Source organism: Papilio machaon, chromosome Z (assembly GCF_912999745.1).
Source record: "Papilio machaon chromosome Z, ilPapMach1.1, whole genome shotgun sequence".
Classification (NCBI taxonomy): Eukaryota; Metazoa; Arthropoda; class Insecta; order Lepidoptera; family Papilionidae; genus Papilio; species Papilio machaon.
Genome location: NC_060016.1, coordinates 6,560,526 through 6,575,785, shown reverse-complemented (window position 1 = coordinate 6,575,785; position 15,260 = coordinate 6,560,526). Strand labels below are relative to the sequence as shown.

General features: G+C 35.3%; 1 protein-coding gene across 1 annotated transcript in view; it reads right to left on the bottom strand.

Moving 5' to 3' along the window:
• Positions 1-15,260, bottom strand: part of LOC106717297 (CUB and sushi domain-containing protein 1) — a 51,648-nt gene that overhangs the window by 23,600 nt on the left and 12,788 nt on the right. The window lies entirely within an intron of this gene.

Sequence of the window (15,260 nt, the reverse complement as noted above, 5' to 3'; positions counted from 1 at the left end):
TGCATGCGTGTTATTTGGACATTAAACTATTCAGTAGAAAGTAATGTTGAGATCAGATTATACGTAGCTATAGTAGAATCACGTATTGCATAGCTCGTATGGAAAAAGGATTCTTGTAAATTCTTGTAAAATATCTACTCATAAACATCCTTAGCAGTTATTTGGTCGGAAGCACATTCAAGCGGCACAATGTTGTCAACATGAGCAAGCACAAATTATGTTGAACTTGCCACAGCTAAATTCTCATAACTTTCCCTCATAGAGGAGAAGGAGGCGCTGCCAGCCACTGTTTTTAATATGAGCAAATGTTCTCTTTTATGGCTTTTGTTTTATCACGCAAAAAGTAATTATGATATTTATATTTACCTACCTCTTTAATTTTCTTTTGCTAATTTTAAAATACAAGCTACTTTACTACGATTATTGGAAGTATTCCGTATTCAATAAAGTTTCTACTAGTATTCTGTAAAAAGACGCTGTGTTTGAATAAAAAGTTGATAAGACTCACAATAGATCAGTTAAGATACTTATTTGGATTTAATTTTATTTTAGAACTCATACTTAACTTAAAAGTCATAAGTATGAAAGTGGGAATAATCGATGAGAAAAGTAGACGATAAAAACATAAAATCCATTAGGATTTTTAAAAACTTTCCTAAAGAATGGAAGCAAAAAACGTCAGTGGATTGAAATTCGAAATTACTGATGAGGAATATTTTTGAATCCGATTGAATTATTATCACTGACTGCTAGATATTTGTAGTACTATATTTATAGCTGTAAGTTTAATCAGATTTTTTGAAATATATTAAATGCATACTTATATAACGACATTTATTTAAATATTTGCTGTTCTTGTCAAATATGGGCGAGTGTTTGTCATTTTCTCCAAATCTATGTGTTATAAACAGCATATTATTTGAGAGGTTAGAACGATTATGTCAAAAACTATCACAAACACATCTTCTGAACATTGGCCACATCGCCCATAACACCGCAGGCAAATTATATGTCGAAATATAGTTCCGAGCTAGCACTGTTTACGGCATTTGGATGTGAAGGACAGCGTGGCATTTTGCTCGAACTATTCAGTCGGACGTTAGGAAATATAACCAAAGTTTGTTGCGCCCGATTTTGACACGAAAATTATACTAAGCTTTATTTATAAGGATGTTTTAAAAATATTAGCAGCTTTCCTTACAAAAGAATGTACGCTATTTGAGACCAGGGTGTAGACACAAAAATAGTATTCCCGGGCTTTTACATTCAGACTTACTTCTTTTTGTTAAGTCGGAAGGGTGATATAGAAGTTTTTATTTCATTATAAATACATAATAGATCGATAATAGATTAATTATAAGATAATTTAAATACGCATCGAGTTATGATGCTTAGAGACTATCGATTAATTAGTGTTAGGAGCTGAGTAATTAATACTGTAATTGCAATTGGTAATTCCCTAAAGCAGCTTAGCGGTATTAATCCTAATGCAATGTTAATGAAACCGTGATAATGTGATAAAATTATAAGTTATTTTCCAGGCAGATATGTTTATATTAAAAAATAAATCTCATTCAAGATACAAATGACAAATACAAAAATCTTTGAACTGTACGTATTCAATACTTTAGTCAAGCGTAAGAGCCATACACGAACTGCTTCTAGCCGGCGGTATACGGCCTTAATCATTACCGTGGCGAACACCAACGGCTGATTGTCCAACGCCGACCGTATGCAGCTTTCCGTATATGGCAGCCCTAACTCGTTCAAATCGTTTGCGTAAAATTTAATTAAATTTAAACAGTCGATTTACATTATATTTTATACGTTAATTAAGTTGAAAAGGTTTTCCACATATAAAGGTAAAACCAACGAACAAGATTTAAAAAGTCGGCTTCTATAGACGTAAAGCGTCCTGAAATTTGAGTACTACAACTGCCAGCAACAATGAGTTTAAAGCCAGCTGTGTTTTATAGATTTTTGTAAATATTTTATTTAGAAAGATTTATTTCTCATTCATCCCACGAACGATTACTAAATTCATAATTTTTAGGATAAATACAAGATTTAGTATTTTATTAACAAGACAAACGTACTCCTTAGGATTTACTTGTCTTTTAGATTGTTAAGAGATGTTTGCTCGACTGTTAAAATGTGACCGTAGACTTTTAATATACGAGTGAATTTGGTTTCACATTCATGAAACTAGACACTATTTGTTATTTGAATAGCGTATCAAATATACGTAATATAATTTCACAATACAGTCAGTACTAATCTGTAGTACCAACGACGGCCAAATTCGAACCGATTACGTGTTCGTGTTTCATTCGGAATACAGACTTTGATGTAGACGCAACAACATCAAATTAACATTCAACACATGTCTTCAAGTCATAGTTCGAAACCCGATTGCGCGACTTCAAGACCCTGTTTCAAAGACGAAAGACGTAACATTGGCTATTGCTGAAAACTACAATAATGCTAAAAGCTTGTAAGAATGAATTAGTCTAATAGACGAAATATACTTTAAAATAGGTTGCATGTTAAAATGTTAAGAGTCGATAACAGCATTTCACTTTGTGTATGCTATGAAGTCCTCACGTCAGTCCTGTTATAGCAAAACGTCAAGCGCACAGCTCGCGAGCTTTGGTATTTGCAATTAAACGATGTAATGTGTTGCTAGGTATCGAATCAATAATCAAAATCCATCTTCTCGTTTCAATAATCTCGTTACCGATTCAACAAAATTAATTACTTCTAGAATATTCATAATTGTAACAAAAATGTTATGCAGCTCCGTATATTCGGAGTCTTTCTTAGTAATTATACTCATTGAAGAAACTCCTCAATTCCAGAAAAAAATATTATGTCAGTAGTCTTAAATAATTCTACGCGAATGCACTAATTGCGCCCCAATCATACTCTTTCAAAGCTATTTTTTGTTTATTAATATAAATAGCAATAATAAAATAGGATATTAATCAGATATATTTTTTTGTTTCATACCTTTTGACTAGTGTATGTATGGATATTGTATAGACAAATCATTGCGTACGTTGTAAGTGATTTTGTATTAAAAAAGTATTTTATTTCAATCGTAAATATGAGTATATTTTTTGTAGAATGGTTATTTATTGTAAGTTGGTCTGATGGTTAACAGAAGCAGGTCGATAGAGTCACGTACCACCTGACGAAGCGTGTCCACTTCGAATTTACCAGTTCGCAGTCTTTATCTACCGGATGTTACCTAAGTTTTAGTTAAATCTTATACATAAATAATCTATTAGCGTTTGTTTATTTATCAGTAAAAAAATAAAATAAACTGACAAAAAATCAAGGAAGATAATATTCTTGTTGCAATAATATTCTAATATCCTTGCAATAAATATTTTTAAATTAACATTAGTAGAGAATGAGGCACATTTTTTTTTACCTTCTAAAAACTTTCTCAGTGACACGTACACTAAAGTAGTAATTAAGTAAAACAACAAAAAGCGTTAAAAATGTATTAAATCGCATTAAGAATGAGGTCATGAGGTTTCAGCGGCAGAAAGATACAGAATCATGAGAACTCTCTCATTCTCTTAGTTAAAAGTATATCAGTCATTACTACATAAACTAAATCATTATAAACTTACTAATATTATAAATAACAGAAATTACTGCGCAAAATTTCAAATCTAGGCTCAGTAATCTGGGCTATGTGTGGAAATACGACCAGTCATTCAAAATCACTGTATTGCAAATTAGATTTACTTAATTAAAATTCGGATCGCCGTAAACTAATGTTTTCCCGGTAATGAAATGCTTGTTCACAATGGGGTATATTTTATTATTCGGATGAAAGGAGATTGCATGTAGCTAAGATGGATATGTGGTGTGACGAGACGACTAGAAGAGGTGAAGTTGAAATTGTGTATGAAGAAGTTTGGAAGTAGCACCCGTGATGGAGAACTTGAGAAGCAGAAGGTTAGCGTGGTGTAGACATGTTATGGAGAGATATTGAATTTTAATGTGGATGGCTACAAAGGTAGAGGAAGACAGAGGGTATACGTAAAAATAGAGATGTATGGTACATATTGTGCTGACTATCCGTAGGGATAAGGGCAGGTTGATGATAATCATTAGCAAAGGTATCTTTATCTAGTCAGAGATTTTACTTTAGTATGTATTACATTTAATGTAAATCTTTTCAACTTTTAAACGATATTTTAGAAATAAATATGTACTTTGACCAAAGATAGTTAAGCAAATGTTACATTTTTTTCCCAGAAGTTATTCAAAGCGCTAATCGAAAACTCTACTCCCATCCCATTTTCATTCGCTATTTTGTTAAATGTGAAAATATACAAGTTGCTTTTCCACGAACGTTTCCCAATTTAAATGTTTTAAAATTGTAATTTGAATTTTTCATTACTTTGAAAATACATTTCTACATATAGAGTTAGATGAACTTACGAAGATGAAATTTAAAATAACAACATAAATCGTAAACGTAACCTTATTTTACTAATGACATTTTATTTGTGAATAAATAATATACATTGTAACAGAAAAACTGAATCAAATAACAAGAATATGACAAATTGTTAAAACAATCGATACAGTGGTTAGTGAACTAAAATGTATAATTAATAAGACGTATGCAAATAAATTTAGCGCTTACCTGAGACGCAAACTGCCTTGACATTTTCTATGTTAATGAAATGTTTGATCGGTATGCAAACCAATAATCACCCTTCATATATAAGGTATATTAAATATCGATTGTGATAATTAATATAATATATGCTATTCTCATTGCAAAAGAACTTATATCGGTTCCTGTTTTGACGGACTTGTTCTATAAGAACATATTGTCATCCCATTTATTATCTTTCAAAACAAAACAAAGGCAGATCGACATGTTTTATAACAAGTGTCACGACAACGGACTATCACTTTTTAATAGCTAATACCTAGTGGCAATGCTGACTTTTGCCAACATCTTAACAATTTAAGAGGTTGTCGATGCGTTGCCTATTTTAAATGGACAAAGGAGGGAAGGTGCAGAAAGAGGATCCCTTTCTATTTGTCTCTTTCCTTTCGCATTCTTTCCACGGTAAGAAAACATGATTATCATGCCACTATAAGGGAAGGAGAGGGCGAGGTTTGTTTTGCACATTAACAGTGAGTTTTCTCAACATAAGTAACCAACTTTTTAATCAGCTATAATTTCCATCAAGAATTACGTCCTTCCGTTGAATTTCAATAAAATTTTACCTTATCATGTTCAATAAATTAGGAAATAAACTAGGTTTAACATTTCGTTGACCTTACGTCGGTCTCTTTGTGGAATTTTGTTAAAATTATTCATATAAATTATACGAGTGGAGACTTCTTTCACTCTGGTCACATGTGGGTGAGCTAAACTTTTTTTAAATCATAAACAATGCTCTTCTCAGAAGGCCTCTGCTATTCGACGGTTTGTCACGATTTCCGCAAGCGACGAGAGTGGCGCACACGTGTAACTGATCCGTTTCCTTTCATCCATTGATGCCTTAATACATTGAAACAATACGTCTTTGTATTCAGATAATACTTGTAAGTACACCATCTTAAAAAACAGCCGTACAATGAATGTCGCAGACACTTTCTATTTTAGCTTAAAATTATTTCACATATTTAACTTTTAACTTATATAATTATTTAGCATGTTTCATGTAGTAAATAGATATGTTTACTTTAGTAGTAGTAGTTTAGTTCATAAGAAGAAATGCCTTCGAATTCTCATCAAACAATAACACTTTTTAGCAACAACTTTAACAAAACTATTTAAAATAAAATAGCGCCAAAAATGAGGATGGACTTGAAGCGATAGATATCACTTTTATATTGTTGTAACAAAAAAAATAGGAATTTTTTGATAATATTCAGTATTCACAAAATCTTACTAATATTATAAATGCGAATGTTTAGATGGATGGATGGATGTTTGTTTTAACGTACCTCCGTGACGGCTCAACGGATCTTGAAATTCGGCACAGATGTAAAACATAGTCTGCTACTCATAGTCTGCATAGTCGGCTACTTATTACCTTTTTTTAATTTCATGCGGACAGAGTCACGGACGAAAGTAAACTTATCATATTTTAAAGCCTTTCAGAGAGAAAAAGAAAAATGTTACTTTATTCAATTTAAATGTAATAAAGATTTCATCTGAAAGTCAGTGCGCTTGATTAGTGTCGGGACCAGTTCTCAGAAACCCGCGGACGAAAGCAATCCGTTGAAGTTTATTATTCCTTTGTTATTTGCATAGTATATTGAGAGATGAGATAGAAATTAATTAGGTTCCTTACAATGAATTACTTGCGTTGCAGACGGATAATTAAAAGGTATTTTTGTTAGTAAGCTTCATGCCCGAAGGCTAATTGCATCGTGAGAGTAGAAATGCATAAACACATTTACCTCAAATCACAGTCAGTTGACGGAGCAGTAAATCAGTGTAAAAGAGCCTGGTTGGTTACTATTTTAGTAAATGAGATTTTTTGACATGTGTTTATTGTTTGGTAAAATATTTTATACCTGCGAGTAGATTGCTTCGTCTGGTTCACTTATTTATTTAATAATACATATACATTTTTAATGTTATTCCAATTACAGCTCCTGTACAAATTATAATGACCGAATTTTTCCTACGTGACGAACAAAAGTACTAATGCAAGTATACTTTGTATATATATCTGCCTAACTTTAGAAAGAAGATTTGATGTTTTTAATATTCTTATTACTAATTTCTGATGTATTTTGTTCGTTGGTCAAGATAATATAATCACATGACAGGGACGGACCACACAAAATGTAGTTTTATTGCTCTAGCTTGATACTATCCCTGAATTCTTCCTGTCGTAAAAAAGGCACAAAAACTGGCAGGCATGACTCAAGTGATCAATAAATCAGTCGCCATAGCTGGCCGACGACATCTGTACAGCACGCCCTCTGTATCCCTTTACAGTACCAAGTAACCAAATGTTTATACTAAAAACACCATAATTTTTAAATATTTCTTTAGAGGTTTTGCAAATAATTCTGCCTCTTAAAATATAAAAAGAAAATTACATGACGAAACTGAATGACATAATATCAATAATCAAACAAATCAAACCACTGAGCCATGAAACTTGAAGGTTCTGATATCATAAAGGATTTTTTTATAAATTTACCCCGTGAATATTTCAAGATGGAAGTTTCGTACTATCAATCAAATATATAGTTTGGATTTTTAGGAAAATCATTCTTTACTAAGACGTAGTCGTAGCTATTAGAGAATAAAACATTTCAAAATGATGTGATACTATTCAAAGTTTCTTTTATTTCACTGTGAGTACTTTAAATAAAATGTAATTATAATCATGGAGTATTGTGTGTGTATAAGGAAGGCACACATTAGAAACGATTTAATACCAATGTAATTGTTCAGACAGACAAACCGTCATGTTACACGGAAACATCTGGATTCCTTTGATGTAGCTAAATCAAAGGATTCGTGTCGACGACAATTCGAACAATTCGAATTGTCGCACGACGGCCAATATATGTCGAATTGGCAATAGCCTTTTCAAATGCTTTTTACCCGACAACTAGATTTACAGCAGAGAGATAGATCTACAACAGTTTGCTAACTGTCATTATAAAACTTATTTTCATTTTTATAAACTGAGATTTCCCATAGGTTAGTAAATTATCATTACAAATAAATAGAAATATATGTTTATATTATGAATTACTGAGTATCCAGTACCTAATAATCAATAAATCCTACTAAGCAGAATTTATATACCATGTTCATCGGGTGAAACGTTTGATCGATTGACTCGCGAGGTCTTTCCGAAAAAGGCATATTGTAGATGATATTGCGTTAAAACATTCTTATATATCATTTCTCGTGTTATCTTGCTAATATTATAATTGTTGAAGCAATGAAGATAGAATGAATTTTATATTTTGATTATCTTAATTTCGACAAATTATTTTTAAGGGGCTTAATTATTAAAATAGTACTTTCTTTAATTAATTAAGAACGGCTTAACTCACGTTTTGATCGTCCGGTGGCGGCACCGACTAGTTTCGGACCCATCGGGGGTCCATCTTCAGGGCGAGTGTTCAATTCGAGGACTTCGCGGTCGCGTCGCGTCTCGCACTGCGGGCCATAGCGCGTAGCGCGCGGCTCGAGGGGGCGGCGGGCGCGGGGGGCGCGGTGGCCGTTGCGTGCGTCGGCGACGGCGATGTCGACGAGTTCAAAATTGACGAGTCACTGTTGTTAACATTAAACGGGGCGCAAAACGTACTGACGATGTCCGACACGTATTCAACACCATCTTCGTTGTTCTTCTGCTTCGGTCTCAGCAACACGGGTTCCCACGCCGGAGACAGAGACCAACCCTTATCTCTATTAAAATTAGGTCGACGTCGGATTTCAATGGCTTCGAGTAACTTACGTGACACGAAGTTTTTGTCACGAGCCAAGACTTTCACTCGGTCAAACCTAATGTAATGAGAGTTGGAGGTAAGGGCGTGTTCCGCAACCGCTGACGTGTTGCTGTCCAGTTTGCGCATGCAACGAATGTGCTCTGTGAGCCTGGTATTAATGTTGCGCCCCGTTTCCCCAATGTAACTTTTGCCGCAATCGCATGGAATTTCGTAGACGCCTGGGCCATCTAAGGGGGTACGATCTTTCGGCGAACGTAAAACTCTCCTTATCTGCGTAAGGGGCCGGAAAATTGTCTTGATACTATACTTGCGGCGTAACAAGTGTCCAATCTTATCCGTCACCCCCCGCATATAAGGTAGATATGCCGGGACTCGCTCCACAACCTGAGGCCGTGTCTTACCGGTCGTGTTTGCTAGCCTAAGGCTTTGTCTCCATTTGTAGCCATTGTCCTCAAGAACTCGTCTCACGTGCGTCAGTTCCGACTCTACGAACTGAGGATCGCATAAGCGAAGTGCACGATTGATGAGAGTGCGTGGCACGGACGATAGGTGAAACTTTGCAATAACACCTAGCAGAGTTCCGGTGGAGTCTATAGTATCTAGTGTCGAAAGCTGTCTCATGCGCAATAAGGTGCCTGGACCGGACGCTGAATGCCTTAGACAAGATATATCTGCTTTAATACGCAGACACAAGAGTCCGAAACAGAACATCACTAGGCAAGAGTTCCAGGCGCTTATGTCTCTTCGCAATAATCCGAATATTCTCGTTTTACCGGCGGACAAGGGCAACGCGACTGTCATAATAGATACAGCTGAATATGAACAAAAAGTCGATGAACTAGTTAGTGATACCAGTACATATAAAAAGGTAAACTACAATCCGACAGCTCGAGTTACGTCCAAACTGAACAAGATCTTGTCCTCGCTGTCAGATGGAGAGAGAAAACGACTACGTCCCTTGAACCCGACACCTCCAAAAATATACGGTTTACCCAAAATCCACAAACCAAATTGGCCGCTACGTCCCATTGTTAGTCAAATCGACTCGCCAACGTACAAGAGCTCACGTCACATGGCGGATTTTTTGCAAACTTTGACTGGGAAAACGACGAGCTTCATAAGGGATTCCACACACTTCATTCGCTTATTGCGAGATATAAGAATTCAAGATGACGAGGCAATGGTCAGTTTTGACGTGGCATCTTTATTCACTAACGTACCGGTAGCGGAAACTATTGATATAATAAAGCAACACCTTATTGTTAACAACTTACCTACTGAGTACATAAGTCTGATGGAATTTTGCCTCAAGAGTGGCTATTTCCTCTGGCGAGGGGATTTTTATTTGCAAGTGGATGGAGTGGCGATGGGCTCGCCAATAGCCCCGGTGGTGGCCAACATATTTATGGAAAATTTCGAGAAGGAAGCGTTGAACAGTGCGCCAGTCAAACCTAGATACTGGCTGAGATACGTAGACGATGTGTTTGCTATAGTTTCCAGACGACACATAGGGCAGCTACTGGATCACTTGAACGAAATACATCCTAGGATACGCTTTACGACGGAGGAGGAAAAAGATGGAACCCTCCCTTTCCTGGATGTATTAGTGAAGCGTGAATCGAGTGGGTGTCTAGTGCACACGGTGTACAGGAAACCGACGCACACCGATCGGTACCTAAAGGCGGATTCCCATCATCATCCGTCTCACCTATCGTCCGTGCCACGCACTCTCATCAATCGTGCACTTCGCTTATGCGATCCTCAGTTCGTAGAGTCGGAACTGACGCACGTGAGACGAGTTCTTGAGGACAATGGCTACAAATGGAGACAAAGCCTTAGGCTAGCAAACACGACCGGTAAGACACGGCCTCAGGTTGTGGAGCGAGTCCCGGCATATCTACCTTATATGCGGGGGGTGACGGATAAGATTGGACACTTGTTACGCCGCAAGTATAGTATCAAGACAATTTTCCGGCCCCTTACGCAGATAAGGAGAGTTTTACGTTCGCCGAAAGATCGTACCCCCTTAGATGGCCCAGGCGTCTACGAAATTCCATGCGATTGCGGCAAAAGTTACATTGGGGAAACGGGGCGCAACATTAATACCAGGCTCACAGAGCACATTCGTTGCATGCGCAAACTGGACAGCAACACGTCAGCGGTTGCGGAACACGCCCTTACCTCCAACTCTCATTACATTAGGTTTGACCGAGTGAAAGTCTTGGCTCGTGACAAAAACTTCGTGTCACGTAAGTTACTCGAAGCCATTGAAATCCGACGTCGACCTAATTTTAATAGAGATAAGGGTTGGTCTCTGTCTCCGGCGTGGGAACCCGTGTTGCTGAGACCGAAGCAGAAGAACAACGAAGATGGTGTTGAATACGTGTCGGACATCGTCAGTACGTTTTGCGCCCCGTTTAATGTTAACAACAGTGACTCGTCAATTTTGAACTCGTCGACATCGCCGTCGCCGACGCACGCAACGGCCACCGCGCCCCCCGCGCCCGCCGCCCCCTCGAGCCGCGCGCTACGCGCTATGGCCCGCAGTGCGAGACGCGACGCGACCGCGAAGTCCTCGAATTGAACACTCGCCCTGAAGATGGACCCCCGATGGGTCCGAAACTAGTCGGTGCCGCCACCGGACGATCAAAACGTGAGTTAAGCCGTTCTTAATTAATTAATTATGATGTCTCACGAAAGTTTAAACAATTTAATAGTACTTTCTTTGACTACTGACCTAGCAATGATTAATAATATTTTATATTACAATTAGATTTAGTGCAAAAATAGATAACTACTAAGATGCATTTACTAAGAACAGTCGGCAAAATGTATAGTAGAACTAACATTACACTCTCGAATGATAAAATAATTTGTTACTATATTTAGATTAATGACTAAACTGGTGGCCTAATTTTGGTTTATTGTTTGAATCCCTTTATTAACGTAGAGAGTACTTATACGTTGCGCAAAACTATTGCAAATATTATTCCAGTTGTTCAGTATTTTTATCCATTCGTACCTAAGTGTATTACGTCAATATAACAAACGAAAAAATAAATAAAAGAAGGCAATATTAGTATTTTTTCAAATTAAATAGTACCTAACTTAGATGTTATTGTGTTCGAAAGTTATATTTCTAATTATTTAAGAACGAAATGAGATATATTGATTTTAAAGACACATTTTAAACAATAATTATAAAAATAATATTTTCCTAATACAACGCTGTATCACTAGTGTTGACACAGATTAAAATCCTTCAAATTCCCTTTACAAAACAGAGATAACCTTATGTCAACAAGTGGCACTGCAGTCGAAGCCCACAGCAAAAAGCTTTAGCCACAATGTTTGGCTTGTACTATAAGTACCTGAGAGATTAATTTTCCAGATGGCTTTCCTGAAATGCACTCTCTTTTTGTCAACACAACTGTAACCAGGTAAAAGCTACAGCACGACATAAAACGTTCCATTATTGAAATTGAAGTGTAGCTAAAGTTATTTTACAATATGATTTATATATTTTAAAATAATTTAAGGTAAAATTACTTTTCACTACATTAAATAATCTGATCGATTGACTTGTTATTTGCTATTACTTTAAGCATGTTACTAAAAAGATACATCGATCATAGAAATTATTAAATTATTTTATGCAATAAGTATCGCTATATATGCTGTGTGAGTTTTGCCTGTAAAAAAAAATTAAGTGATGTCAAAATATTCACATATCGGCTTTCAAAACGCGCGATATCGTTAACAAGTTTTAAAATATTTTTCGGTGGAAAATCTGAAAACGATCTCGCTCTAGGCAGCTGTCCGAATGTCAGTCGAATGGTATATCAGTTAGTAAATACCAATTCAGATGCAAAATCTCATAGAATATTGAGCCTCCAAGGGTAACTGGTACTTAAATAACAATACTATTGTATGCGATTTCTCACAATTATACTAAAGATAAATCAACGCTGATACTTATTTTGATTGTTCTGTCTAAAATGCTAGATTATCACGGTTATTAAACTGAAATAAAATATAAAGATTGTTATTATTGCATAGAGAATTAAATGCTCCGTATTTTAATACACGGAAGTGTGCTTTAATTTGTGTTTTTTCTTGTGTAGCTAAAATGTAACTTAATCTTAAATACATAATAGCAAGTAATTAATATTTATACAATGCTTCGCAATAAAAGGAGCGAAAGGTTAAAACATGTATTGAGCTACCGATCAGATTTAAGCGGCCCTGACGGAACACACCTCTCGCTTTTCCATACCAATAATTCTATGCTTTTGCCGATATATATGTATTTACATTGTAACAGTGCAACAACTTAACTTTTCTACGTTTTTGTATTTTTGTGTAAAAGATTTCGGTCAACGGTGTTTTGCAGGTATACAGTGTAGGCTGGCTAGCCTCGTAACCAGTTAGTGCCGGTGCCTTCCACAACATTCTTGACCAAGTTAAGATCAGGTGCAAAATACAAGAGGATGCGGGGCTTAAATCTAAAAGTGCAGAGGTCAACATGACGACAGCAATAAACCTCGATTAACGTTGGAATTATTATTAAAATTACAAGTTAGATTTTATTATTATTGTAAATTAGATAGTACAGAAAACCCATTAATTTATTTATAGCTGAGGATTGCATGATATAAATTATATTATTACAATTAACGTCTTTATTTAATAAATATTACTAAATTTAATAAAAATTAAAGTAACTTCATAATAATTAGTAATTAGTTTTTTTATATAAATTTATTTAAAATACTTAATACTGGTAATAAAACAGCGAAACGCTTTCGTTATCAACATAGGCCACAGTAAAGAGCGGTGTCATCGCAAAAATGGGGGCACGCAACTTGCCATCTATAGGTTTTTGTGTTTAGAACAATCGGACACCGTTAGCGCGCCGCATCTCGAACGCGTAAGGAATCACTCGAGCTGACCCACAGTACCCAATACACAGCTAACTACGAGAATATCTACAAGAATTGCACATTGATTCCACTAAGGAATATAAAAAAAATATTAGGTTACAAAAGAACGGTTATTAAAAATAATCTGGGGTCTCTTAAAACTACTACTATAATATTAATTTATTTTATTTATTCTAGTAAAGGCTTACTTAATAGTACTAATAAAGATATGACTGTAAGGAAAATATGAAAGAACCCTGTATTTGTTCGGTTTTGGTAAACCTTTTCAGTTGTTCTGATTTTCTTTTACCGCGGCCCACGTAATTTCTATTTCAATCTTGATCTGAGAAATCAAGCGACTTTTGTTTGCCATTGGGTAAATTTGAATATTGTACGTATAAATTCTAATTAGAAACTGGCAACCTATAAAAGGTCATTATAAATAATAAAATACATTGATTTTATGTCTTCGATATTAAACGACTAGCGACAGCCACTGATATAAATATATTGAATCTAAACAGAAAACTTTATACCCCTTTTAAGTAATTGCACGAACGGATGAACGAAAAATTTCACAGATAAAGCTAATGAGAAGTGTTTTAAAAAATATTTGATTATGAATTATGGAACGATAGTTGACCGCAAGTACAAATAAATACATCTATCAAAATCTAATAATAAAAGCTTGTAGTACATATAGTTGATATTTGCATCACAAAACAAACACAATTGGCTTTGGAACATCGAGTCCTAGAGCGTATTCAATATACTCGTACATAATTGACATATATGTCTGACACTACAAAACGGTACCATGAACATGTTTGGAATTAATGTTGTCATTCGCCTGGTTTCACATCGGCACCGTTGAATTTTTAGTCTTTAACACAAAAGTCGGCCAACCTTAAGTAATACATTTGCATATAATGCTTGTTATGGAATAAGCTGTTACTTCTTTGTAACACAGCAATAAGTATGTTGTCAGGCTGATAATTATAATATATTGTATAATATGTCATTAAAGATGTCTGTAGTTACCAGTCTAACTAATGATATATAAATAGACTATATTTCTGTTTGTATTTTCTATATAATTTACGTAAACTTGCGGTAAAGCTAATGTAACAAGATTTTAAATGCTGTCTGAAAACGAAGAATCATGACTTTTTTAAATGAATGTAATCCTATCTGTATTTTTAGGTTACTATTTTAGCGTTATGTCGTTACTTGTATTAAAACTAGCTGTCGCCTGCAACTTCGCCCGTGTGGAGTCAAAAAAAAACTTATTAAGTAGCTTGTTTGTTCTTCCAGACTATGTTCTACATCTTTACCAAATTTCATCAAGATCCGTTGAGCCGTTCTGAAGATACCTCCATCCATATGATTCTTTGAATGATTTAATCGTCAAGAGATCGCTCCCCATCTGTCTAGTTTCACATGTGTTTTTGCATTCAAACATTATCACTTTACAATGCTCTATCTTATTACTTTAACAGATGAAATGACGCAAGCATAAATATAAAAGCGATGAAAATGTATATGGCACAACAATATTTTCAATAAATTTTATTAATCTGTAACATAATGAGGAGGACCGTCCGCTAATAACATCGTGGTTTGTTTTGCAAAATTAATTTGTGCCCAGGAGAAGCTCCAATATAAATAGGAACGCGTTACTACACAGTTCCCAGGGGAATGGGTGTCAGAGGATTATTGTCACCTGAATCTACAAATATAATCAAGATAATACATGAAACCATATTCTATATTGAATGTGTCAGTTTAAAAGCGCTATTGAAATTTAAAATACTTCGCGGTATTTTGTTTACCTTTAATTACTACACTGTTACCCCGGATTATGAA